Genomic DNA, 27,627 nt, shown 5'->3' with positions numbered 1-27,627 from the left:
ACATTGAAATGCTGTCTTTTGACGTTCTACCCTCCCCTCATTTCACTTTAGTTCTAGGCTTGAAGTGGCTTCAACTTCATAATCCCTCTATTGTTTGGTACCCTTTCCAAATAAATTTTGCTTCAGTTTATTGCAGAGACACTTGTTTCCGTGGTCATTTATTGTTGCACACTAACACACATATTGATGTTTTACCTGTAGAGTATAAAGATTTTGAGGATGTTTTCAGCAAAACTGAGGCTGAGAATTTGCCTCCTCATAGGATCTACAATTGCCCGATAGAGCTCCAACCAGGTGCCAGGATACCAGTTGGGCACCTGTATCCATTAAGTCACCCAGAACTGGAGCACTTAAAGGATTATTTGGAGGAGAATTTAAGGAATGGCTTCATCAGAACTTCCACGTCCCCTGCTGGCACAGGAATATTCTTCGTTCGCAATAAAGATTCTAGCCTCAGACCGATAATAGATTATCGCGAACTCAACAAATGTACAAAAAAAAAACGGTATCCGTTACCCCTCATTCCGGAGATGATTGAAAGACTCTCTGAAGCAACTATTTTTTCCAAACTGGATTTAAGAGGGGCGTACAACCTTATTCGGATAAAGGAAGGCCACGAGTGGCTAATGGCATTTAGGACCAGGTATGGCCTTTTTGAAAACCGGGTAATGCCGTTCGGCCTGTGCAATGCCCCAGCCATGTTCCAACACTTCATTAATGATGTGTTCCGGGATTTGTTGGACGTGTGTGTAGTCATTTATCTAGATGACATTCTCATTTACTCAAGAACTAAAGAAGAACACATAAAACACGTTTGATGTGTTCTCTATAGACTTAGAGTTCATAAATTATACGTGAAACCCGAGAAGTGTAAGTTTCACACTAACCATGTATCCTTCCTGGGATATAATATCTCTCTTCTTGGTATTCAAATGCAAAAGGAAAAGGTTGCATCCATGCAAGATTGGCCAGAACCAAAGACAAAGAAAGATTTACAGAGGTTTTTAGGTTTTTCGAATTATTACAGAAAATTTATAAAAAAAATTCCACAGTGGTAAAACCCCTGACAAGGTTGACTGGCACTTCTACAGCTTTTCTTTGGGATTCAGAAGCCAAGAAAGCATTCAACTTAATAAAGACCAGATTCACAACAGCCCCATATTACAATTTCCTAACCCTCAATATCAATATACATTAGAAGTTGATTCATCAGATTTTGTTATTGGTGCTGTTCTCTCTCAACAAAAATCCCTAAAAGAACCTCTTCACCCCATATCTTATTACTCAAAAATAATGTCTCCTGCAGAAAGAAACTATGCAATCAGAGAAAAAGAATTGTTGGCAATTCAACGCTCACTGGCAACACCTCCTTGAAGGTACAAGCTTCCCAGTCAATATTTATACAGATCATAAAAACTTACAGTACCTCCAAAATAACAAAACTCTATTGGCTTGACAGGTTCGATGGAGCCTCTATTTTGATCAATTCAACATCAACATTATTTACAGGCCTGCAGAGAAAAATGTGAAAGCAGATGCATTATCCCGCTGTCCTGAAAGACCTGTCGATAGGCCCCTCAGGAGTTCCATTGTCTCACCTGAGTGCTTCATCGGATTGACAACACCAATACTCTCCGAACTCAGAGCCTACTGTAGGAAGGTTCCTCTTCCCCCAGAACCTAATCTTCTCAAAACCTCAGGAATATATTACCATGGGAACAAAATATATCTACCTTACCATATGAGAATGCAGTTAGTACAGTCCTCACTTGATTCACCACTTGCTGGACACCCAGGAATCCAATGTACCCAGGAACATATAAGAAGGAGTTTATGGTGGCCCGACATGAAAAAGACTATACAAGACTACATTAAGACATGTAAGGTATGTGCCACATCCAAACCCGAGCGGAAAGCACCTTACAGCCTCCTTATGCCTCTCCCCATTCCGCAAAGACCTTGGGAACACGTCTCAATGAACTTTATTGTTGACTTGCCACCTTCCAACAAACAAACTACTATATTTGTTGTCACTGATTTACTCACTAAAATGGCACATTTTGTTCCATTTCACAAACTCCCCACCTCATCTGAAGAAGCTCATCTGTTTATTGATAACATTGTGAAGTAACATGGCATACCCCCAATCTTAACTACAGATAGGGGAACACAATTCACTTCTAAATTCTGGACTAAGTTATGTGAGTTGACTCAAATTGATCACCAATTCACCACAGCCTTTCACCCACAAACCAAGGGGCAAGCTGAAAGAGTAAACCAATGGCTTGACCATTTCCTTAGATGTTATTGGTCTTATCATCAAACGGACTGGTTTAAATTTCTATCCATGGCAGAGTATGCTTACAATAACTCAACTGCTCAACAAAGATGACACCGTTCTATGCGAACTATGCATACCACCCTGAAATCACCATATCACAACATAGACCTCCTGACTCACCATTAGTTGATGATATTTTCAGCTCTTAGCAAGAGAATTTCAAACATATTCAAGAAAATATCCAGACTGCTCAAAATACTCAAAAATATTACCATGATCTCCGCAGAAGAAAGCCACCCAAATATGCCATAGGAGACTTAGTGTGGCTCTCCACAAAAAAAACTTAAACTTCAGATTCCATCTAAGAAGTTGGCTAGTCTTTTTTATTGGACCACTCCCTGTACAAAGAATCATTAATGAAAACGCTATCAGACTGCAATTACCTGATACAATCAAGATCCATCCTACAGTACATGTATCTCTAGTCAAACCTTACATACGGACTAGAGATGAGCAGGTTTTACTACCCCCAACAGTTCCTGACCTTGCAGAGGACGACTATAAAGTGGAGTCTATACTAGATTCTAGACATTCTAAGGGGGTTCTGCAGTATCTCGTGAGATGGAAAAATTATTCAGCAGATGATGACACCTGGGAGCCTGTCTCCAATCTTAATGCTCCTCGCTTAATTTCTCTTTACCATCGCAGACACCCGGACCGTCCACGTCCTGTCGCTGTGGAACAGCATCCTTGACAGGGGGGTCATGTCAGGGTTCTGTCACTGTTCCTTTAAGGTTTCGTTATTTGCCTATCTGTTGCTCCTCCTTTAAAACAGGTGTTCACACAAGACACCTTGCTCAGTATTGAAGATACCTACCCAGAGTTAGGTGAAATACAAGACATGGATTTCTATCTTATAAACAAACTGATTACTTTTTTCTCTCCCTAATCGAGAGAAAAGACCTGTTACTCAGAAGGGACTGCGTTACTCACAGCATCTCAAATTTATTCCGGATTACTTTGAGGACTCTCATTCAAACAGTGCGGTAATTTGAAAGCTTTTCGCTATAACATAATGAAGCACTGTTACCTAACTTCTCTCTGAGTTACAGATGTAGGAGGAACAGATCAGCTGCTACTTTGAACTGCCGATACGTCACTTCCTCTTTGTTCCGCTCGCAGAACGCTACCGCAGTGCAGCCCGAGTTCTACTGTAAGCAGGACGCCTTCTTACTGTCTCTCACAAATGGACACAGGTATGTGCTAGATAGCACTTAAGACTTTAATCTGACTATCTTGTGTCCGTAGTAATGTTACAGAGGGGAAGTAATATAATTCCCCAGACAAATTACTGTGTCAGTCATTACAAACAGGTATCAATCTGAAACCACAAAACATTCAGCAGCAGCTTCTCTCATATAATTCAGTAGTTTGATAACTTACCATATTGGAGCTAACCAGACTAACCATTAGTCTTGTACTACTCTGTGTAATCATCATATACAGAAACTTAGTACTAACTGAACAAATCTCACTAATGAACAGGATCCCCTCTCACCATAGGGGATTCAGTTAAGTTAGTGAAACAAAACCAATTTTCTCTACAAACTGCAGTTGTGTTCCACAACAACAAAAGATTTCTTATACCTACATATACAGATATATACCAACTAATTAATAATGCAACCCCATTGATGTCTATGGGGAAAAGAAAGTTACATGCAAACCTGACACCCTAACATAAACCCCTAGTCTAAACACCCCTATTCCGCCGCTCCCCGACACCAATAAAAGTTATTAACCCCTATTCCCCCGCTCCCCAACATCGGTAACACTAATAAAAGTTATGAACCCCTAGTCCGCTGCTCCCCGACATCACGGACACTAATAAAAGTTATTAATCCCTAATCCATGGCCCCCGACATTGCCAACACCTAAATAAACCTATTAACCCCTAAACCACCAGCCCCCCACATTGCCAACACTATAATAAAGTATTAACCCTTAAACCTCCAGCCCCCTATCGTAACTAATAAACTAAACCTATTAACCCCTAAACCGCCAGGCCCCCACATCGTAACAACTAAACTAAACCTATTAACCCCTAAACCGCCAGGCCCCCACATCGTAACAACTAAACTAAACCTATTAACCACTAAACCACCAGCCCCTCACATTGCAAAACACTAAATTAAACTATTAACCCTTAAACCTAACACCCCCTAACTTTAAATTAAAATTACAATATAACTATCTTTAAACAAATAAAAACGTACCTGTGAAATAAAAAAAACTAACATTAAACTATAAATTAATCTAACATAATTCTAATAAAATAATAAAAAAAAAAAATTAAAAAATAATACTAGGAAAAAAAATTACAAATCTAACATTATAAAAAATAATAAACATTAAATTATTAAAAATAAAAAATTCTAAGATTGCAAAAAATAATAAACAAAATTACAAAAAAAAACTATTACACCTAATAAAAAATAATAAACAATATTATCAAAAATAAAAACACCACCTAACCTACAATAAACTACCAATAGCCCTTAAAAGTTAAACAGCTCTTTTACCTAGAAAAAAAAATACAAAGTCCCACCAACTGCAAAACACACCACCCAACCAACCCCCCAAAATAAAAAACCTAAGTCTAAAAAAACCTAAGCTACCCTTTGCCCCTAAAGGGGCATTTGTATGTGAATTGCCCTTAAAAGGGCATTTAGCTCTTTTACAAGCCAATAGCTAATCTAAAGAAAAGCCCACTTAACCCCCCAAAAAAAAAAAAACTAACACTAGCCCCATAAAATCTACTCCTGGTTCTTGGAGTCCAGACATCCATCTTCATCCAGGCGGTGAGAAGTCTTCTAGGGGACGTCTTCTATCTTCATCCTGGCGGTGTGGAGCAAAGCTATTCTGGAGGGCGATGACATCCTGCGCGGAGCATCCTCTTCATACGATCACCACCGTACGCTAAAGTTGAATGCAAGGTACCCATTTCAAAATGGCGTACCTTGCATTCCTATTGGCTGATTTGATTCTTCAAATTCAAATAGGAAGTATTGGAGAAGTGGGGGGCTGGCAGTTTAGGGGTTTATAGATTTATTTTTTGTCGGCGATGTCAGGGGGCGGTGAATTGGGGGTTAATAGGTTTATTTATTAGTCATGATGTGGGTGGGGGTGGCAGACTATGGGTTAATAGGTTTTATATAGTGTTTGCTCTGCAGGAGTGCAGCGGTTTAGAGCTTAATAGATAGTTTATGGGTGTTAGTGTACGTTGTAACATTTTAGTTATGAGTTTTGTGAAACATTTTTGTTTTGCAAAATCCATAACTATTGCTCTCAGATGGCGGTATGGTTTGTGACGGTATAGGCTGTAAAGCAAGCATTTTAGCCAGACCGCACAAACTGTAATACAGCGCTATGGAAGATCCTGCACTCAAACGTCATTTTTTTGAGTGCAGAATGGACGTTGTGTTACAGGCTAAAATGCTTGCGGAATAGCCATACTGCCGCGACTCGTAATATGCATTCCCGGCCATTCCACGCATAATTACCAATTTTTCAGAGGTATAGCCGTACCCCAAAACTCGTAATCTAGCCGTTTGTTTTGTGTGAAGTTCTAAAAAAAAATTAAAGAAAAGAAGAAGAATTGAATCTTGGTTCTTCATTTTCATTACTAATCTCCTCTAAACCTTTCACCATTTTATTACTTCAACTGACAGACTTTTCATGTTGGTAAAGTTACATAGCATGTGTCAGAATATACCAATGTGCTTGATGCCACTCACTGGCCATCTTCCATAAAAAACTTTGTTGCTCCCACTTTATGGATATGTAATATTCTGTGGCCGGACCGTTAGCCAACGAACATTTGGCCGACAGACATTTGGCAGATGGACATTTGGCCGACGGATAATAGTCCGACACACAAGTGGCTGTCAGATAAAAGTTAGGCCACGAGATAGGTAGATAGATAGATAAATTTGATAGATAGATTAGATAGATAAATAGATGCAATAGATAGATAAATTCGATAGATTGATTCATTAGATAAATATATAAATAGATAGATTCAAAAGATAGATAGATAGATAGATAGATACATAGATAGATAATTTTACAGACAGAGAATTACAAGACGTGCGGGCTGGGACCCATGGTTAGGTTCCCAGAGGTGGTTGCGCCGCTCAAAGGCTCTGATTAGAAAAGAGCACTCCGGAGCGTATCTGCCCTCGGCCGAACTCTGAACATGCTTCAGCATTCTGTCCGTCGGCCAAATGTCCGTCGGACAGAATGCTGTCGGCCAAATGTCCATCGGCATTTTGTCAGAGCACCGTAATATTCACATATTATATCCTTTTTGTTATAATTCCCTGTCCTTATACCCCGACATGACACAATTTTATCATTTTGTTTTATTCTGCCATCATGGTTCTATTTTCATTTCTCTCTTGTATACTGAAATAACATTTACAATTTGTGTAAATAGAGGAAAACAGGAAGATAATAAGGAAAGCCTTCTGTATTGATCAATTTTCCTATTAAAAGGGAATATCTAATTGAAGTTGCTATTTACTGTAAGTAAAAACTCTAGCAACAGCAGATTTCTTATAGAAATTTTCCAGTTTGCGTCTATTATTTAATTTATAAGTTTAGGAGCAGCAATACACTACCGAGAGCTAGCTGCTGATTGGTGGCTACACATATTTGTCTCCTGTCATTGGCTTGCTCAATTTGTTCATCTAGCTCCCAGTAGTGCATTGCTTATCTCTCAAAAAAGTTGTTTAAAACTGTAAGCTTTATCTAAATCATGAAAAAAATGGGTTACTTGTCCCTTTAATTTAAAGCAACTTGAGTTTTATCATTAAAGGGACATGAGACCATTTATTTTTTCGTTATTTAGATAGAGCACACAATTGTAACCCCTTAATGACCACAATGTACCCTGTACGTCACTAGTTGTGCTGGTCTTGCCATGAGCACAAGATAGCACTATTAGACCCTCCCTGCCAAAGGCTTCCTAAAATAACAAGGTCTCACCGGCGAGATGGTGCTATTGACAAAACAATCCCCATAGAAAGACCTGTGATGTAAGAAGTTAAACAACTTTCTAATTTACTTCTGTTATCATTTTTTTAATTCTCTTGGCATCTTTTGTTGAAAAGCAAGGACACAAATGTAGAAGCATGTTGTGTCTGGAGCATTATATGGCAGTAGTTTTGCAATATATAATAATATCCATATGCAAGATGGCAGCACTATTTCCTGACACCTACCTAGGTATCTTCTTCAACAAAGAGTTCCATGTGAACAAAGTACATTTGATAACATAGTAACATAGTAACATAGTAGATAAGGTTGAAAAAAGACTGAAGTCCATCGAGTTCAACCTATACAAATCTAAAATACTTACAAAAAGCTCCAGTTAAGCTTAAATAACCCCATTAAAATGTGACCCATTTAATACTAGCAATCATATCCATGAATTTTGTTTATATACAGAAATGTATCCAGACTATTTTTAAATGTATCTATGGTATTGGCATTCACTACCTCCTTTGGTAATGAGTTCCACAATTTTATTGCTCTTACAGTGAAAAAACGTTTCCGTTGCAGGAGATTAAATCTCCTTTCCTCCAACCTTAAATTATGACCTCTTGTCAGAACCAATTTTCTTGGAATAAAAAGAGCTTCTGCCATCTCTGTATATGGGCCTTGAATATATTTATATAAAGTAATCATGTCACCTCTCAAGCGCCTTTTTTCTAAAGAGAACAGACCCAGTTTGGCTAGCCTCTCCTCATAGGTTAATTTCTCCAATCCCCTTATTTGCTTTGTGGCCCTTCTCTGAACTTTTTCTAGTTCTGCAATATCTTTTTTAGCAATCGGTCCCCCAGAACTGCACTCCAAACTCAAGGTGAGGTCTTACCAGGGCTTTATATAATGACAGAATTATGCTTTCCTCCCTTGAATCAATGCCTCTTTTAATACATGCTAGTATCTTATTAGCCTTTGAAGCCGCTGCCCTGCATTGTGCACTCATCTTTAGCTTGTTATCTATTACTACTCCCAAATCCCTTTCCTCCTGTGTTTGGCTAAGTCTTGTCCCATTTAAAAAATACATAGCCTGCTTATTTTTACTTCCAAAATGTAGAACCTTACATTTTTCCGTATTAAATCTCATTTTCCATTCACTTGCCCATAGTTCTAATTTTAGCAAATCCCTTTGCAAAGAGAGTTCATCCTGCTCTGACCTAATGACCTTACTTAACTTAGTATCATCTGCAAAAATAGAGATGTCGCTATTTAATCCTTGCTCCAAGTCATTTATAAAAATATTAAAAAGAACAGGGCCCAGTACTGATCCCTGGGGGATGCCACTGATTACCTTTGTCCAATCTGAGTATGATCCATTTACTGCTACTCGTTGCTCCCTATCTTTTATCCAGTTATTTATCCATGAGCTAACATTTTCAGCTATTCCCAGTCCCTTAATTTTGTGCATTAATCTCTCATGTGGCACTGTATCAAATGCCTTTGCAAAATCTAAGTATATCACATCAACTGATTCCCCTTTATCTATATTTTTACTTACTTCCTCGTAGAATCTAATTAGATTAGTTTGACATGATCTATTTCTCCTAAAGCCATGCTGATTAGAACTCATAATCTTGTTTACACGAATATGCTCATCAATATAATCCCTTATAATCCCTTCAAATATCTTCCCCACTATTGATGTCAGACTAACTGGTCTATAGCTTCCTGGATCATCCCTGCTTCCCTTTTTGAAGAGTGGCACCACATCAGCTTTACGCCAATCCTGGGGTACCATGCCTGAGGATAATGAGTCTTGAAAAATTAAGAGTAAAGGTTTGTCTATAACAGTGCTAAGTTCACTTAACACCCTTGGGTGTATTCCATCTGGGCCTGGAGTTTTATTTACCTTAATATTTTTTAGTTTTTTCCTGATATCCTCTAAACAAAACCCAGTTAGTGGTATGGACTGGCATGTTCTATTATGTTCCAAAGTATCATTCAATGGTTCCTCTCTTGTGTATACTGAAGAAAAAAACTGGTTTAGTACCTCAGCCTTCTCCCTGTCATTATTTATCATGCTACCCTCCACACATTTTAATGTACCTATATTATCCTTCTTAGATTTTTTGCTATTTATGTACTTAAAGAACCTTTTAGGGTTAGACTTAGAATCCTTGGCAATTAATTTTTCATTTTCAATTTTGGCTAATTTGATTGCTTTTTTGCATGCTTTGTTACATTCCTTATAAATATTGTATGCTGAGTCTGTACTATTTTCTTTTAATAATTTAAATGCCCTACGTTTTTTCCTAATTTCTTTTAACACATTTTTATTTAGCCATAACGGCTTAGTTTTTTTATTTTTATTTTTATAACCATATGGTATGTATTGATATGTATATTTATTTAACAAATTTTTAAATATTATCCATTTATCCTCTGTATTTTTATTAGAAAATACATTGTCCCAATTTATATTATTTAATGATTTCCTTAAATCGTTGAATTTTGCTTTCTTGAAATTAAAAGTCTTAGTTAAGCCTTTAAAACACTGCATATGAAAAGAGATTTCAAATGTGACCATGTTATGATCACTGTTACCCAAATGTTCTTTAACTTCTATGTTTGATATTATATCTGTATTGTTTGATAGCACTAAATCCAATATAGCTTTACTCCTAGTTGGCTCCTCTATTAATTGTGACAAGAAGTTATCCCTGAGAACATTTAAAAATCTATCCCCCTTAGCTGAATTACTAGTTTCATTGGCCCAGTTTATATCAGGGTAGTTAAAATCTCCCATAATTACAGCACTGTTATTAGCAGCCTTACCTATTTGGATAAGTAGTTGAGTTTCCTCCGGGTCACTAATGTTGGGAGGCTTGTAGCATGTTCCTAGTAATATTTTTTTAGGATTTTTCCCCCCACTCTTTATTTCAACCCACAGGGTCTCTACATTGTCACTTGTATCATAAATATCTTCCCTTATTGTAGGTTTAAGGTCTAAGGTCAGGTTTAATATACATGCAGATTCCTCCACCCCTTTTATTATTCCTGTCCCTCCTAAATAATGTATACCCCTCTAAGTTAACTGCCCAGTCATGTGAATCATCCCACCAAGTTTCAGTTATAGCAAGGTGGACCGATAATTGGTAACATTTTTAAAACGGTGTGCTCTTAATCAAAAAATAGATGTTTTGGGTTTCATATCCCTTTAATGACTTGATCAAACTCAAGCTGCTATCATTTAAAGGGACATGCAACCCATTCTTTCTTTCATGATTTAGATAAAGCTTACAATTTAGCAGAAATGCGCTACTAGGAGCTAGCTAAACATATTGAATGAGCCAATGATGGGAGGCATATGTGCAGCCACAATCTCCCAGTAGTGTATTGCTGCCCCTGAGCTCTTTTACCGTGCCCAAAGCCCTAATCTAAAAAAAAAACCCACCCAAAAACCCCCCAAAAAAACATAACACTAACTCCATAAAATCTACTCACAGTTCCTGAAGTCCAGACATTCATCTTCATCCAGGCGGCCAGAAGTCTTCATCCAGGCGGCGATGTCTTCATCCATCACAGGGCCATCTTCTTTCTTCATCCCGGTGTTGCGGTGCTGTGGACGTGCAGAGCTGTTTAGGTATGAATCTTCTTTGCCGGTGGCATGGACATCCAGCATGGAGGATCCTCTTCATATGGTCACCGCCATACACTGAAGTTTGAATGCAAGGTACCCATTTAAAAATGGGGTACCTTGCATTCCTATTGCCTGAAATTTTCAAATCAGCCAATAGGATAAGAGCTACTGAAATCCTATTGGCTGTTCAAATCATGGGGAAAAGAGCACATAAACTCAGCCGTTGGCTTCTGTGTGGTATGGAGCTTAACGGACCATAACGCACAGCACAAGAAGGTTTTTGTGTAAATCGTAATGGCAGCACTATGGAAAGTGCGGTACTGCTCATTTTATTGCGTTACTTACACACCCAATATAGCACAAAACTCGTAATCTAGCTGACCGTTTGCTTGGTGTTTGCTATACGTTGTGTAAAGATTGTGGAAAACTTACTTTATAAAGCAGAAGAGGAAAATGAGGACTAATGCTTGCCCCCTTCACGTTAGCTACTCCATTGAAACACCGGACATTTTTGTATAACAGGGAGTTGCTTAGTCCTGCTTAGTCTTGTGCCAGCTGTGAAACACTTATTCCAAAAAGAATTACATCATGGAATCCAAACTGAGGCTTTTAATAAAAATATAGAACTATTACAACAGAACTAGGTTTTAATATATCTACATTTATTTTAATAAAAACCTACTGGAAATATAAGGATAGAGTTTTCTGTAGTTAGGGATAATGAGAGATGTGATAGATCTTCTGTTGATATGACCCAGTTCCAACTAGATTTCAACAGGCTGTTTAAATCCTGAGGTGCATATTTACAGGGTACCTTATCTCCTTAATGTCCAACAAATATTGTAAGAAGTTTCTGCCTTTTGTTACTAGATATTCAGTTTATTATATACAACATGGTATTAACCCATTCCTACAAATGCATTTTTCCCACTATTGCTATATTGTAATTGTAATTATTAACAATCCTTTTACATTTCTTTGTTTATCTATACACCTAAATAGTCATATGTTTGTATTACTTAGTGCATTAAAGAGACTTGAAACCCATTTTTCTTTCATTAGCATACAAGTTTACATTTATTATTCGCTTCATTCTCTTGGTACTCTTTGCTGCAAGAGCTCGCTAAACACATCCGGTGATCCAATGACAAGAGGCATATACACTGTGTGCAGAATTATTAGGCAAATGAGTATTTTGACCACATCATCCTCTTTATGCATGTTGTCTTACTCCAAGCTGTATAGGCTCGAAAGCCTACTACCAATTAAGCATATTAGGTGATGTGCATCTCTGTAATGAGAAGGGGTGTGGTCTAATGACATCAACACCCTATATCAGGTGTGCATAATTATTAGGCAACTTCCTTTCCTTTGGCAAAATGGGTCAAAAGAAGGACTTGACAGGCTTGACAGAGGGATGCAGCACTCTTAAAATTGCAAAGCTTCTGAAGCGTGATCATTGAACAATCAAGCGTTTCATTCAAAATAGTCAACAGGGTCGCAAGAAGCGTGTGGAAAAAAAGAGGCGCAAAATAACTGCACATGAACTGAGAAAAGTCAAGCGTGCAGCTGCCAAGATGCCACTTGCCACCAGTTTGGCCATATTTCAGAGCTGCAACATCACTGGAGTGCCCAAAAGCACAAGGTGTGCAATACTCAGAGACATGGCCAAGGTAAGAAAGGCTGAAAGACGACCACCACTGAACAAGACACAAGCTGAAACGTCAAGACTGGGCCAAGAAATATCTCAAGACTGATTTTTCTAAGGTTTTATGGACTGATGAAATGAGAGTGAGTCTTGATGGGCCAGATGGATGGGCCCATGGCTGGATTGGTAAAGGGCAGAGAGCTCCAGTCCGACTCAGACGCCAGCAAGGTGGAGGTGGAGTACTGGTTTGGGCTGGTATCATCAAAGATGAGCTTGTGGGGCCTTTTCGGGTTGAGGATGGAGTCAAGCTCAACTCCCAGTCCAACTGCCAGTTTCTGGAAGACACCTTCTTCAAGCAGTGGTACAGGAAGAAGTCTGCATCCTTCAAGAAAAACATGATTTTCATGCAGGACAATGCTCCATCACACGCGTCCCAAGTACTCCACAGTGTGGCTGGCAAGAAAGGGTATAAAAGAAGAAAATCTAATGACATGGCCTCCTTGATCACCTGATCTGAACCCCATTGAGAACCTGTGGTCCATCATCAAATGTGAGATTTACAAGGAGGGAAAACAGTACACCTCTCTGAACAGTGTCTGGGAGGCTGTGGTTGCTGCTGCATGCAATGTTGATGGTGAACAGATCAAAGCACTGACAGAATCCATGGATGGCAGGCTTTTGAGTGTCCTTGCAAAGAAAGGTGGCTATATTGGTCACTGATTTGTTTTTGTTTTGTTTTTGAATGTCAGAAATGTATATTTGTGAATGTTGAGATGTTATATTGGTTTCACTGGTAAAAATAAATAATTGAAATGGGTATATATTTGTTTTTTGTTAAGTTGCCTAATAATTATGCACAGTAATAGTCACCTGCACACACAGATATCCCCCTAAAATAGCTATAACTAAAAACAAACTAAAAACTACTTCCAAAACTATTCAGCTTTGATATTAATGAGTTTTTTGGGTTCATTGAGAACATGGTTGTTGTTCAATAATAAAATTAATCTTCAAAAATACAACTTGCCTAATAATTCTGCACTCCCTGTATGTGCAGTCCCCAATCGCCAGCTTACTCCCAGCTGTGCATTGCTGCTCCTGATGCTATTTAAGTATGCTTTTAAACAAAGGATAATAAGAGAATTAAGAAAAGTAGATAATATTTGTAAAATGGAAGCTTATGTAAAGCTACATGCTCTATCTGAATTATGAAATTTTAGTTTTGACTTTACTGTCCCTATAAGAACTAAAATGTATCTAGGGCTTTTGTTATTTTGTTGGTTGTTACTTCAGTAAAGGCACCTGTATATACAATGTGATTCTCTTTAGATAGTAGTTATATGGTCTTTTGTTCAGATTCCTTTACTCTATAGATAGCAACTGACATGTTCCATCAAAAACATTTTGAATGAAGGCAGCATATATTTTACTATTGGAATTTCAATTGAATTAGACAAATATTTATTTAAGTAGAAATACCCAAAATTTTCTTTTCAGACCATATTACTCAGATAGGCAGGCTTAGTAAGGTCATCGGCCAAGTTAGTAGGTTGATATGTTAATCAATAATGTTACTATTGGGGGGCGTCATTGTATTCTCGGACCCAGGCAACACAATGTCTTGAGTTGGCCCTGAATGCATCTGTTTCCACACAAACCTTCAGGCTTACCGGAAACAGGAGTTAAGAAGCAGCGGTCTTAAGACTGCTGCTCCTTAACTCGTCTTCTGCCTCTGAGGCTGCGGACATCAATCCGCCTAATCTCATACGATCGGGTTGTTTAACACCCCCTGCTATCAGCTGATTGGCCACAAATCTGCAAGGGGCGGCATTGCACAAGCAGTTCACCATAACTGCTTGTGCAATGAGAAATGCAGACAGCATATGCTGTCGGCATTTATCAATGTCTGGCGGACATGATCGCTACAGCGGATCATGTCCGCCAGGCACTTGATAAATCGGCCCCTTTGTATTAAAACCACAGCCCTGAATGTACAGAAAAGATTTTGCAGAATATAAAATTCTTAAAGAAAATGGCAACTTTGTTGAAAACACTGACGCATCCACATCAAGTAACTAACTTTTAATATAATGAAGCCAACACTTTAGATTTAAAGTGCATTAAAGTAAAATGTTTATTTATGCGTTATAAGTTGTTCACTACAATACAAAAGGCCCGCATGCAAAATATATATTATGAAAATATTTAAAGCTGTCATGTTGTTCGAGAAATAATAATAAATAATTGTTTGGCAGGCCCTGAATGCAGGCCTTGAATAGCACCTTGAATGTGGTTTATTATACTTCCTTTGTTGTGGCCATAAAAGAGGCTGTACACATAACAACCAATCAGTCTGCAATGTGTTGAAGTGCTAGTGTCCTGCACTTCACAAAATGCTCTACAGCCTATCTCGAAGTGTGGAAACAATATCATTTTAAATTGTAGAAAAGCAGACAAAACAATTATAGACATTGCATTGCAAAGGTTTTCATTTTGCATAATGAACCATGTTATGAGGGGTTTAAAAAGAAATGAAACCCAATCATTTTTTTTGAGAGGTTAGATATAAAATACAATTTACTTCTATTATCAATTTTGCTTCATTGTCTTGATATCCTTTGTTCAGTATGCAGCAATGCACTACTGGGAGCTAGCTGATCACATCTAGTTAGCCACTCACAAGAGACAAATGTGTGCAGCTAGCTCTCAGTAGTGCATTGCTGCTCATTGAACAAAGGATATCAAAATCATGAAGCAAAACTGATAATAGAAGTAAATTGTATTTTATATCTTACCCCTAAAAAAATGGGGTTTCATATCTTTTTAACCCCCCATAACGACCTAGCTCCCTCTAGTGTAGGATATGTACATATTCTTTTTCAACAAAGGATACCAAAAGAACAAATTACAACTGAAAATAAAAGTGAATTCAAAATTAAATGCTTTGTCCGAATCATGCAAGTTTAATTTTGACTTTCCTATCCCTTTAAGTTTTAATGTGCCTTTAATTAAACATATATATAATGTTATTTTTATATGATTTTTTTTTTTTTAATAGCAAAGAGTACATTTTAATTATGTGGAATTTTACTAAATAACAATACCAATACGTTTATTTTGTATATATTGCTTTAAAAAAAGAAAAGCAAAAAAGAAAACATTTAAAAGTTGAATTACATTATAAAGGGAAATGTGTGATGTATTATCTAAAAAGTTAAATGATTAAATAGCTACAACTTCCTAGATTCTTACACCCTAATAAAAGGAAGATACATTGCTAATAATTCTAACACCTAATGTCAAGTCTGTCTAAATGTGTTCTTCTGAAAGCAGTGAAAATAGTGATGTGTTCAATTATCTACTTCTCCAGAGAATTTCCATCTTACCTATGTACATAAGTCTTAGTAAAGTAGCCACTGAGTCACTTAAATGATTTATTGGCTCCTTTTTTTCTGTTTGAAACATTTTCTCTTCAGTGTTCTTTGAAGTAATGTCACAGGATTTATGTTTCATACCACTGGGGTATGACAAAAGTATTCTTAATCAATATTCAGTACTGGATGCCAACTTCAGTCAGTGGATAACACACAGAAGTAATAAATTACCTATTACCTGGCTTTTGCTTTATTTCCAAATGTGTGGTCCATTTATGGCAGATATTTCCTGCTGTAACAAACCCTTCATAACCTGCACTTTATCTAGACCAGTGGAAATGCTTACTAAAACCAATCACATCTATATATAGGGGTCCATTTATCAAGCTCCGTACGGAGCTTGTGGGCCCGTGTTTCTGGCGAGTCTTCAGACTCGCCAAAAACACAAGTTAGGAAGCAGCTGTTCCATAACCCTGTCCGCCTGCTCTAAACAGGCGGACAGGAATCACCGGAAATCAACGCGAATGAGTACGATCTGGTTGATTGACAGCTCCCTGCTGGCAGCCCATTGGCCGCGAGTCAGCAGGGGGCGGCGTTGCACCAGAAGCTCTTGTGAGCTGCTGGTGCAATGTTAAATGCAGAGGTCTTGTGGACCTGATCCGCACTGTCGGATCAGGTCCGCAAGACCTTTAATAAATAGGCCCCATAGTCTGTATTTTTCTATTGCTAAAAATATATATTTTGTCATTAAAATATTAGGCTATGCCCTTCAAACAAGAACAAAAAAAACCTTTTTTTTTTAAATTGTTTTTATATTAACTATATTATAGGTGATATTGTCAGCGGTATAATAAAAAAAAGTGTTTAAAAACAAATATATAAATGCACTTTTTTAGACCAAATAAGAGATAAATGATAGTGCTGCGGAATCTGTTGGCGCTCTACAAATAACCGATAATAATAATAATGATAGCTGCAAGAAACAGAACATATAATTATGTTATATAGTATAGCATTGTAGGAAATTGTATAATATTATTTTGAAGGTCTAATTACAGTTAATGGGATATAAAAGTATTTGTTTCACATTTATGCTTAGTATCAGTGCTTACATTGTTAAAACAAACAAACAAAAAATCTGTTAAAATAACTGTTTTAAAAGAAAAAGGCAAAATTTACATAGTTTTGCAGTTGAGGAAAATACCCCTTAAAGCCTCTTTTTGTTGGAGGGTCATGTTTTTAGATCCTCCACAGTATGGAACCAACTTATCTTGAAGAAGATGAAAAACTATGAAAATTCAGACAATAAATATAAAAAAATTAAATTCAAAACTAAGCATAATTAAGTTAAAGAGGTAAATCTGATAATAGAAGTAAATTTTAAAGTGTTTTTATTTTCTTTCTTCTTTAAGCTGCTTTGTTAAAACTTTCCACAACAAAATACTGAGGAAGGTTAACATGGCTTTAGCCCTATACGGTAGCAGCGTTTGCAGCAGCACATTTTGTAACAATGTTATACTTATTATTGTGAACAGTTAAACTTCCAAACAGGATACAAGGTTTTTAACAGTTATGTACATCTTTTGATATTTTTATTTAAACCTTTATTGTGCCTTGTTTCACTTCCATGCTTTTTTTTGTTTTTTGGGGGGGGGGGGTTGTTTTTTTTTTGGCTTATGCACTTATTACATTTACATATCAATTTCATTGGTCTGAAGTACCCACAGAAATATAAATAAATATATATATCTTTAGAAAACATTAACATTAAAGGAGGTAAAAATGTCATTATATCAAATTATCAAATAAAAAAAAACAAAATGTTGTGTTATTTTCCATACTATGCATGGTAAACAGATATAATTATTATCTCCTATGTATGTCAAACACACATTTATGTTTTTTAATTTAACTTAAATCCATTTTCACAAAACACCTCACTAAAGGCCAGATTACAAGTGGAGCGTAAAATATTGCTTTAATGAAAGCAATATTTGCGCTCCACTGTGTAATACCAGCACATGCTAATGTGCGCTGGTATTATAAGTTTACAGCAATGTGAAGAATTGCTGGGAAGCATTGCACTCACGAGAGCGCGCTTCCATAATCTCCTATGAGAGAGCTATCAGAGATGGCATCAGAACTTCCACACAGCCAAGGGGGTAAGTAGCATAGTGATGGCAGCAATATTAAATATATATATATGTATATGATTATATACATATATACTTATGTGTTAATATGTGCATATACACATATTAACACATAAATATATATGTAAACTTGATCTGTGAATAAACAATCACAAAAAGAGGGCACCTCCTAGTGTGATACTGTGATGGCTCAATAGGTTATAATTCTGGTTAGATAACCATACTCACAAACGTGGCTTCACCCAATTGTGCTAAGTGGGTCAGACTGGGATCTCTCATTGTCCCAGCTCACTGTCCCTGGTTTCAGGAAGCTGTTCCTCATTACAGCTCCTGATCTCAGCTCAGGACAAAAAAAGATCAGGCTTCCAGTGCGATATAAAAATGTTTAATATAATAAGAACAATGAAACTTGGGTGTAACTACAACCCAAATATTATAAAAACAATGGAACAGTTGCTACGTGTTTCTCAGCTACCCTTGCTTTTTCATCAGGCATCTGTCCCTTGCCAGAAAGCACTGGCTTTTAAAAATAAACCCTCCAATCATACTTTACAACATATACACACACCCTTAATTGGGAATAATTAGCTAATAAAATTTAATTTGTGTTGCTATAGTAACAAAAATATTTGAATAAATACATACAACTTGTTATGTCTATAATATTTCTTACTGTGTCTCTTAGCTCTTAGCTTTTTGGATACTATATCAACACAAATTAAATTTTATTAGCTAATTATTCACACTAGAAGGCGCCCTCTTTTTGTGATTGTTCACAGATCAAGTTTCGAGGATTCAAATATAAGAGGAGCAGCCTGGATCAGAGATCCCACTCACTGAGCCATATCTAGACCTACAGTTTTGGGACAAGACCTATGACCTGTGACCATATACAGAAAATAATTTATTTCACTATAAAGATAAGGAATAGTTTGGCCTCCGTTTGGTATTTTTTCTTATGAATGTGTAGTTGTCAAGTAGTCGCACATATAATATTATTATTGTATTATTATTATTCTATTATACACACATTATTTTATATATTTTGTATCAATTTGCTTCTGTAAGGGTTTTCTTTCTGCCAACCCCCTAGAGTTGAGGTGCAGTTCGTCATTAACAATAGTAGTTCATAAATTTATATGAATATAAGCATTCACATATATATTTACTGGGAACACACAGTTCCCATAGACCGCAATGTAAAGGCACTTTTCAGTGCCGTTTTTTTTTCTAACAGCCCACTCCCACCAACTAGCCCTAAAATACTGCCTAGTTCTGTAGTTTTATTAAAAATAAAGATGCTGCTATCTTTCTTTTTTAACCAGCCACTTGTAATGGGTGATTAATTATCGCCTGGCACACAATAATTTAGTGTTCCACTTGTAATCAAGCCCTTAGGCTTCTATACCTGTGATTTGCAATAAAAATAAGTATTTTTAGATCTAAGAATCCTAAAAAGCCTTAATGAACATATAAACTGCTGTCAGGTGAATTTTACTGTTATGACAATCATATGAAATCTATAAGAAAATAAAATATTTTATTTGAAAGCTAGAACCCCTGCTTTCAAATTGAGATTTTCATTTTTTTATTTTTTTAAAGTCCCCACATGCATATTTAAGATAAATGCCATGCTTTTTTGTCATTCCTCAGACAAAGTACCCCTCATCTAAAAATTAGTAATGCCCTCTTTAATTTGTGAGAGGTGTATGCTGTATAGGGTAAATTTGGAGCTGCTCTTCCCAGTAAAAAAATAAATACAGGTAGGAGATACAGATAGTTGTCATTGTCCTATCAACAACTTACCAATGGCATGATCTTGAGGTCTCTCCTGAGAAAGAGAGGATTCCATTATTCCAAAATAAAAATGTGTTTTTTGGGAAGAGATAGGGCCTCTGTAATGTCCTGCTTCACATTTTAAAATATTTACGACTAGTAGGTGATCCTCTAAGAATTATAGGGACAATTAACTCTTTCAAAAAAATTTTCATCCATGTCTATGTTAAGCCAAGAAATAGAAATTCCCTACATATATATTTTTTTTTAAATCAGTAAAGGTGGTAATATAGATTTAATTAACCAGACTAATGTTAGCTTGGGACTTAGGGCTGGTGTGAAATGTTTGATTTGGTCTCAACAGTCTTGCAATGTTCATGCCAGGTGAAATGTTCTAAAAAAACAAACGGCTAGAATAAGTTGTGCAGTAAGGTGAAAAAGCAGCGTTAACAGGTCCTAACGCTACTTTTTTACGCCCGCTGGTATTATGAGTCTTGCAGGTTTAGGTTACCGCACACATATATATATATATATATATATATATATATATATATATATTTTTTTTTTTAATTTTGAATAAAAAGAACATTTTCTTTTATGTGAAGAACATAGGAAAGTAAAATATTCCTAACACTTTAGTGCAGTTGGTCTAACTTGGTGTTGGGTTAGAGCTTGAGTGATAATTGTTAGTTTTTTTTTTTTTTTCTTTTTAGTGTGCCCTATAGAGGTCAATGGGGTAAAGAAGTTAGCGTGGTTGCGATATCCGAAGTCCTGAAGTTAGCATGCCTCCGCATTTTCATTCATGTGCTAAGCTTTTACTTTCAACTTATAATACCAGAGCTAATGTGGCTGAGATAAATATTTACTTTTAGCACAGATAAAAAATAATTTAGCACACCATATGTAATCTGGCTACTTTTTGGGAAAAATACTGGTCACGCTCATTAGCATAAATGAGTATAAATAATTATTCAGCATAACTCAGAAGCAAAAGTTGCTAGGACTGATTACAAATGTTCTTTGTTTATAATTAGATTCCAGCACACTTAAAATAAGTTAAATTACAGGGCGTGTCTAAGCTGCGGCCATCCGAAGTCGCAAAACTCTGCTGCTCTGATTACAAAATATCTCTCTATATACTTCTCATCTTTTATCATAATTTTATACAATTACTAAGGAGAAGACTCAGAGTTAGATGATACTGCTATTACTGAGATTTGACAAGCAGAAGACTTTAACCGGAATGCTTGAGATCACAGGTGGCGACCTACACCACCTATCACCTAGATGATTAGCCGGGTAGAGCAGTTTTAATCTGCTGTTTCACATTATCTGAACTCACTTAAACTAGATGAGTATGCAATACTGACGTTTGAGGAACTTGAAGAATATAAATTCATATTAATTTGAAATGGAAGTTGAAGTCATAGCACCTCTTAGAACATATATCCCATAAGATGGAGAATCATTAAAGTTCCCTCGTGAGGCTCATAGAGGCAGAGCAAGGTGATACCCTGGATATGGAGAATACTTGCAGATTAGCTATAATCTCACCTGACCTGCAAGATACAAAAGGAGATATGTGGGACAGAGGTCTTATTACCAACCCAGATGAGACTTTCACAGCAGACAAGCTTCTGGTAGAACCCGGAGTGGAATTATCTGGAGCTACTCTATGTGATAACCCCCTGCCTACAGAAACTAGTTCCAACACAGTGCCTAAAGCCTAGAAATGGAGCCTGAGCCCCCGGTGATGCCGCCTATCGCAAGGGGATCTTGGGTTAAACCAAAGATGAACTCATCAGAGCCCACACATCCAGGTGCGCCATATGCTATCAACAATAACCACACGGTGCTAGAGACTTGGATCCAAAGACTCACACACACAGCAAATATATGGGACCCTTCATCTGGCATCATATTTACCAGGTGTCTCTCGGTGTTGTCCTATAGCCCCTCCTTGGTGGACAAATATCACCCTATTCATCATTAAACATCTGAAAGTGCAACTGGATGTAACTTTCTGAGAGATCCCAACTCTGCCTCTTACGCTTGTGGTATAGGGTAATAGCTGACGTTCAGACCGAGACGGAGACATTAGTTTATGCACCGCTACACCACTTGCCCATTTTCTTTAGAGATTTTTTTTCTCCATGCAATACTTGTCATATAGATAGCGTATAAGATGGTTCATATTTACCCTACCTGAAGTAATAATCTGATATCACCATTGAATGTTTACATTTCAGTATACTTAAGCAGACCAGCAGTAAGGAGTTTATAAGCATGTATTTTATTTTATGTTTACACCTAGAAAATATTGACTAGTTCAATATCACAAACTAACTGAGATACTGTAGACGGCCTATAATGTAGCCTTTTCACTCAGGAACCAACTGCTCAGTACATAGGTATACCATATGTCCAAATATTTTTATTATATATATCTAGCACCATACTCTCCTTATCAGCTAGCGCTTGTCATGGATGCAGCGGTGGTTGTGGGAATGTGCCTGATGACGTTATTGCCGCACGCTGTCTCTCTCTGGATGCCACACTGATTTACCTGTGGATCCTCCTTGGCACAAATCTGAGCCTATCTAAGTAACCCCTTTTACTAACTACACTGCCAAAGTATAGTTCTATTGTGTGCTCCCTGGGTGCTTTAACTCCTGAACTGCTATGTACTATTGGACTGTCTGTTTGTTGCCAGAACTATGCTTTTACCTGACTACTCTCATGCTTAACCCCTGAACTGCTGTATTACTATTGGATTGCCTGTTTGTTGCCAGAACTCTGCTTTTCTCTGACCATTCTCTGCTTGACCCCTTGCTACTGTGAAGGATTGGACTGTCTGCTTGGTATTGATCCCTGCTTGCCTCTGACCATTCTCTGCTTAACCCCTTGGTACTGTGAAGGATTGCTCTGTGTACTGTGAGTACCATTTACCTAATTTCTCATTCCTTGTTTTTTTGTTCTGGGATATTTCCTTATCTTTCCACCTGACGCCAGGATAAGTAGACTACTGGCCAGGATTAGTCTGATAGGGAAATATCCCACAAGCATTACATTATACTTGGGTCATGGACCAAAATGAGGTAACAAGAGCAGTCTCATTTCAGGAACAAATGCTGGGAACCCACGCCATGTATCTGCAAAGTCTGGAGACCAAGTTGGAGACCATTACAGCCATGCTTTCCTTACTTGTTGCAGACAAAACCTCTACTCCTGTTGCCACACAACCTACCCCTTCTACTACTGCCGTTGTTTCTTCCTCTGCTTCTGACAATATACCACGGATACCATTACCTGATAAATAGGATAGCACAACTGATTGTAGGGGCTTTCTCAACCAGTGCAGACTGCATTTCCGCATTGATCCTCAAACCTTCTAGTCTTATCAGGCAAGGATCACCTTTATTGTTTCTTTATTAAATGTCAAGGCTCTAGCCTGGGTCTCTCCCCTTCTGGAACAGAGTGCTCAGCTATTAAATTATGCTGATTCCTTCATTTCTGCGCTGTCTTCTGTATTCGGGACCTCTGGTCGCACCTCTGCTGCAGAATTCTCCCTCTTGGATCTCCGCCAGAATAATAGGTCAGTGGCACAATATGCCATCACCTTGGAACATGAGACCAGTTGGGATAGCAGTGCTCTTAAGGCTGCGTTCAAGAGAGGCCTACACAATTGCATTAAGGATGAACTCACTTATCTACTCTGGATGAATTTGTCTCACTTTGTATCAGTCTGGATTCTCGCTTCCAGGAGCGACAAGCTGAGAGAGAGAGAACAAGCAGACCCTATGCTTCTCGCCTCAATACTCGAATAGCTACTAGACCATCCTCCACCACTTCAGCATGATCTGCTTTTCCTGAAGAGGAGCCTATGGATCTTTCTTCCCTTAAATCCTCTGAGTCTGAAAGACAAAGAAGAAGAAGGTTACGCTTATGCTTTTATTGTGCTTCTAGCTCTCATTAACTCAAGAATTGTGATCTCCTGCCGGGAAAATCTAATTCTAAGAGGAAAAGAGTGGGGTACCTCTAAGCATTGCCATTACCAATTCCCTTCAATCTTCTTGTATCCTGGTACCTGTTACCCTTACTTTTCTCCAGAACTCCAGAGTTCATGCTCAGCTGGAAACTTCCTTGTTCACCTTTTTATGATTCTTGCAGGCTTGCCTCTTCTCCAGAATATGCATTGTCTCAAAATCACCACTCTGGATGGCACACCCCTTGGTTCAGGTTTAATTCACTTTGAATCAGCACCCCTCACCTTGACTCTGAACAGTTACAATTCAATGTCATCCATTCTCCTGCACAGCCAGTTATCCTTGGTCTTCCCTGGCTATGCAAACACAATCTTCAATTTGAAGGGACAGCTAGCCTCCTGGGTTAAATCCTGTTTCCATTCCTGTCTGGCTAAGGTTACTCATTTGCATACCACCCCTGTAGCCACTCTTTAAACCTTGTCTACTCTTCCCTGAGTGTATGCAGAATTTGCAGACATTTTTTAAAAGAAGGCAGCTGATGTACTAAAGCCTCACCACCCTTACGACTCCAAAATAGATTTTCTTCCTGGAGCCCCCCTTCCTAAAGGGAAAACTTTCCCACTTTCCAAGGCTGAAGAGTATATCCAAGAGAACTTATCCAAAGGCTTTATCCATCCTACCTCCTCTCCTGCTGGGGCTGGCTTCTATTTTTGTCGGCAAAAGGATGGCGGCTTAAGACTGTATTGATTACGGAAGCTTGAATAAGATCACAATCAAGAACTGGTATCCTATTCTGCAACTTTACGAAACTCGATCTTCATAGGGCATACAATCTTATTTGAATCTTCCCAGGACATGAGTGAAAATCTGCCTTCAACACGAGATCAGGACATTATAAATATTTAGTAATAACTTTTGGGTTATGCAATGCACTTCCTGCTGTCTTTCAAGCCTTTGTCTATTTGGATGATATCCTCAATTTTTCAAATACCTTGGAAGAGCACCATGAGCATGTAAAACACATGCTTCATTGCCTCAGCAGCAATTATCTGGTAGCTAAACTGGAGAAATGGGAATTTGATCAAATCCAGATTCAATTTCTTGGCTACGTTATATCCAAGAAGGGTTTTGCCATGGACCCTACAAAATTTTCTGCAGTTCTGGAATGGCCTCAACACACCACATTAAAGGAATTACAAAGGTTCTTGGGTTTCTCCAATTATTATCACAAATTTATAAAGAACTTCTCCAGAATCGTTGTCTGACTCACTGATCTGTCTAAACAAAAAGAGACTGCAAGAATTGGCCTGCAGTAGCTGTAGACACATTCTCTATCCTGAAAAAGGCCTTTTGTACTGCTCCTGTACTACACCATCCTGATTCTGACCTGCTGTTTACCCTAGAGGTTGATGCCTCTAATATAGGAGCTGATGCAGTCTTGACTCAAAGGGACCCTTCGACTTCCAAGTCACATCCTATAGCTTTTTTCACCAAATGGCTTTCCCCTGCAGAAAGGAATTACGATGTGGGAAACTGTGAACTCTTAGCCTCTAAGATGGCCCTTATGGATTGGCGACATTGGCTAGAGGGTACTACCAACACCATTCAGATTCTCACTTATCACAAGAAACTAACGGCTAGATTTAGAGTTCTGTGGCCAAAGGGGTGCGTTAGCTACGCATGCTTTTTTTCGCCCGCACCTTTTAATACCGCTGGTATTTAGAGTTCACAGAAGGGCTGCGTTAGGCTCCAAAAAGGGAGCATATAGCATATTTACGCCACTGCAACTCTAAATTCCAGCGGTGCTTACGGACGCGGCCAGCTTCAAAAACGGTGCTCGTGCACGATTCCCCCATAGGAAACAATGGGGCTGTTTGAGCTGAAAAAAAACCTAACACCTGCAAAAAAGCAGCGTTCAGCTCCTAACGCAGCCCCATTGTTTCCTATGGGGAAACACTTCCTAAGTCTGCACCTAACACCCTAACATGTACCCTGAGTCTAAACACCCCTAACCTTACACTTATTAACCCCTAATCTGCCGCCCCCCACTATCGCTGACCCCTGCATATTATTATTAACCCCTAATCTGCCGCTCCGTACACCGCCGCAACCTACGTTATCCCTATGTACCCCTAATCTGCTGCCCCTAACACCGCCGACCCCTATATTATATTTATTAACCCCTAATCTGCTGTCCCCAACATCGCCTCCACCTACCTACAATTATTAACCCCCTAATCTGCCGACTGGATCTCACCGCTACTCTAATAAATGTATTAACCCCTAAAGCTAAGTCTAACCCTAACACTAACACCCCCCTAAGTTAAATATAATTTAAATCTAACGAAATAAATTAACTCTTATTAAATAAATTATTCCTATTTAAAGCTAAATACTTACCTGTAAAATAAACCCTAATATAGCTACAATATAAATTATAATTATATTGTAGCTATTTTAGGATTAATATTTATTTTACAGGCAACTTTGTAATTATTTTAACCAGGTACAATAGCTATAAATAGTTAATTACTATTTAATAGTTACCTAGTTAAAATAATTACAAAATTACCTGTAAAATAAATCCTAACCTAAGGTACAATTAAACCTAACACTACACTATCAATAAATAAATTAAATAAACTACCTACAATTGCCTACAATTAAACCTAACACTACACTAGCAATAAAATAATTAATTAAATACAATACCTACAAATAAATACAATTAAATAAACTAACTAAAGTACAAAAAATAAAAAAGAACTAAGTTACAAAAAATAAAAAAATATTTACAAATATTAGAAAAATATTACACAATTTTAAACTAATTACACCTACTCTAAGCCCCCTAATAAAATAACAAAGACCCCCAAAATAAAAAAATGCCCTACCCTATTCTAAAATTAAAATAGAAAAGCTCTTTTACCTTACCAGCCCTGAAAAGGGCCCTTTGCGGGGAATGCCCCAAAGAATTCAGCTCTTTTGCCTGAAAAAAACCCCATTCAATACCCCCCCAACATTACAACCCACCACCCACATACCCCTAATCTAACCCAAACCCCCCTTAAATAAACCTAACACTAAGCCCCTGAAGATCTCCCTACCTTGTCTTCACCACACCGGGTTCACTGATTCGTCCTGGCTCTGATGTCTTCATCCAAGCCCAAGCGGGGGGCTGAAGATGTCCATGATCCGACTGAAGTCTTCATCCAAGCCGGAGCTGAAGAGGTCCATGATCGGGCTGAAGTCTACATCCAAGCGGGAGCTGAAGAGGTCCATGATCGGGCTGAAGTCTTCTATCAATCGGCATCTTCAATCTTCTTTCTTCCGGATCCATGGTCATCCCGCCGACGCGGAACATCCATCTTCACCGACGACTTCCCGACGAATGACGGTTCCTTTAAGGGACGTCATCCAAGATGGCGTCCCTCGAATTCCGATTGGCTGATAGGATTCTATCAGCCAATCGGAATTAAGGTAGGAAAATTCTGATTGGCTGATGGAATCAGCCAATCAGAATCAAGTTCAATCCGATTGGCTGATCCGATCAGTCAATCAGATTGAGCTCGCATTCTATTGGCTGTTCCGATCAGCCAATAGAATGTGAGCTCAATCTGATTGGTGATCGGATCAGCCAATCGGATTTGAACTTGATTCTGATTGGCTGATTCCATCAGCCAATCAGAATTTTCCTACCTTAATTCTGATTGGCTGATAGAA

This window comes from Bombina bombina, chromosome 3, assembly GCF_027579735.1.
Source record: "Bombina bombina isolate aBomBom1 chromosome 3, aBomBom1.pri, whole genome shotgun sequence".
Taxonomy (NCBI): domain Eukaryota; kingdom Metazoa; phylum Chordata; class Amphibia; order Anura; family Bombinatoridae; genus Bombina; species Bombina bombina.
The sequence above is the reverse complement of the archived record's forward strand: the minus strand, read 5'-3'. Positions refer to the sequence as shown.